The sequence below is a fragment of the Myotis davidii genome, unplaced genomic scaffold, assembly GCF_000327345.1.
Source record: "Myotis davidii unplaced genomic scaffold, ASM32734v1 scaffold164, whole genome shotgun sequence".
Taxonomy (NCBI): Eukaryota; Metazoa; Chordata; class Mammalia; order Chiroptera; family Vespertilionidae; genus Myotis; species Myotis davidii.
Window position 1 is genome coordinate 4,449,869 of NW_006296417.1, and position 2,841 is coordinate 4,452,709.

Below are 2,841 nucleotides of genomic sequence, written 5' to 3' on the forward strand. Positions count from 1 at the left end.
CTACAAATTGCTCGTGCTGAACCTCCTGGGGACTGACTTATGCGCTCCACACCCCGTCCCTCCCCTGGCCGGCCAGGATCGCCGAGACGGGCAGCTGGAAGGAAGGCTGGGAGGCCTGGGCGGTGGGTGTTTAAAAAAATACTTCATAGTTGTTATTTGGAAATCTCTGATTCATGCTCATAAACGGGTGTGTGTGTGTGAGCGAGAGATGGACAATGAATAGCCCTGATTTTACTTGCCGGGCTGGAGGAGGAGAGCATAGCTCCCACCCACTTTGCAGCATTTTGAGACCAGCCCAGTAGCTGCTTGGTTTTGCACGACATCCAAAACCCTTTCCCAGACATTATCTAGAGCAGGGGTGGGCAACCCCTGGCACGCGTGCCAGACATGGCACGCCAGTAACTTTTGCTGGCACGCAAAACCCTCTCATAATCTTCCATTTACAATTTTTTTTCTTAATACCGACTTTTTTATTTTTCCGATAAATTCAGTGTAGGTGCATCTTAGATACATAGATAATTTTACATAACAAGTTATCTTAGAGACCACAGACATGGATGGACGAGAGAGGGGAAGAGCAATTTCTATGCCTCTGCCTTAACTCTCCCTGCCTTCCTAGATCCGACCAGTGTTTTGGTTTCATCCACATATGCTTGTGAATCTTTGTTCTCAGTGAATGTTATTATTTCTTCAAGGTTCTTCACATACGTACACCTTAAGAAATATCAAGTAGGCGTAACATGTTCTCAAAAAATTAGGGTTGGCACGCAGAAGAATTCTGAGTCAGAGATTTTGCTGGTTTCGGCACGCACTCACCAAAAGGTTGCCCACCCCTGGTTTAGCTCATAGTGGCTCTCAGTATGTGGCAGCTACCTACTAAGCCTCCATGATGTTGATGTATTTGTATTTTTTAAAAATTTATCTTTATTGTTGAAAGTTTTACAGATGTCCCTTTTTTTCCCCATTGACTCCCCTCCACCCCTCCCCAGGCCCACCCCCCTCCTCCCGGCCTTCACCACCATATTGTCTGTATCCATGGGTTATGCACATACACACACAAGTTCTTTGGTTAATCTCTCCCTTCCTCCCTCCCCGTCCCCCCCCACCATTCCCCTGAGATGCCACCGTCTGTTCCTGCGTCCCTTCAGAGCCATTGATCACTTAGCACCCGTGGGATTAGGCACCGCTAAGTTCTCAATTTCTGTCAGGGGCTAGGGTCCCTTTAAAATGTCTTTTGTTTCATATTTGCCGTCTTAAATGGGGCCTTGCTTGGTACACCCCATAAACGCTGCCTTGGTCATATCCCAGCCCTCCGTGAGGCCCAGCCCGAGCGCATCTCTGATCCTCGGTTGGCAGTGGCTAAGCAGCCACTGGAACCCTCCGTCCGCATTAAACACAGTCACCAGGTGACATCTGACATGTTCTGTTCTGGAAACATTTTTCAGGGGAGTGATTTCTGCATAATCCTTTAAGCCAGCGGTTCTCAACCTGTGGGTCGCGACCCCTTTGGGGGGTCGAACGACCCTTTCACAGGGGTCACCTAAGACCATCGGAAAACACATATAGAATTACATATTGTTTTTGTGATTCATCACTCTGCGTTCATTATGTTCACTTTGTCACAATGAAATTGGGGGTCACCACAACATGAGGAACTGTATGAAAGGGTCGTGGCATCAGGAAGGTTGAAAACCACTGCTTTAAGCTGTTAAAACTGGCTGAAACTTTGTAAACCTGAAGAAGTTTACCCATAAAGATTTCAACTTGGATTTTCTAAACGTTGCCAAGTCTAGAAGGATGAAAGCGTGTTACCTGTGGTTGGCAATAACCACGGGTAACAGACTCACCGACTATGGTCATATTTGATCCACGTTAGCTCTAAGCGTGCACGGTGATTTTTATTTATTTTTTAGATTCTTTAAACTAAGATATCTTTCTATTTAGCCTGTAATAATCCCTCCCCGCCCCAGGCACCCATTAAAGAAAGCTCTTGTCCCCGCTACTGGATTTAGATGTTGTGTTTGTCTCGGATTCGTCTCAAGGTGGTCAGCCATGATCACATTGGTACCAAGCACTTACAAAGCACGTCGCAAGTTCTAATGAGCGCATTCACACTACAGTGGGGCCTTGACTTACGAGTGTCCTGACTAACGAGTTTTTCGAGATACGGGCCGTCTCTCGGCCGATTTTTTGCTTTGAGTTGCAAGCTAAAATTCGGATTACGAGCCAGCTTCAAGATACCCCACCACTAGTTGGCGCAGCGAACGTCACAGTGAATGCCACAACATCAGCCCAGCATTTCAAGTCATTGTAATGGTGAAAATTGATTTGACATATGAGTAATTTGAGTTACGAGCTCCGTCACGGAACAAATTAAACTCGTACGTCAAGGCCCCACTGTACAACAGTTCCCCCAACAGCATCTTGGGGAAGCTCAGGAATTGAAGACACCCAGTACCATCACATAAAGGGTAGGTGGGACTGAAAACAGGACAAGTGGACAAATGTTGGTATATGAGGCATTCAGATTCCAGGTTCCCTTCCAAGCTGCCAAACAACCAGCCATCTCTTATGCCACTGAGAGGTTTATTCTCTGGAGAAACTGAACCAAAGAAAACCCAGACTTGTGACACAGGCAGGACAAAAGCACTGTAGTGAAACACAGGAGAATAAGAAAAAGTCCTCATCCTAAAAGGTAAGCCTCTAGTCGCCTTCTATCACTCAACTGAAATACTGTGGTCAACCAGGTATAGACCTCCCTGTGACAGTCAGGCTCCTTGGGAAACAAATGCTGAAGGGAAGATTCATGTGCAGAAAGTGTATTAGAAGAGCTCAAGATCA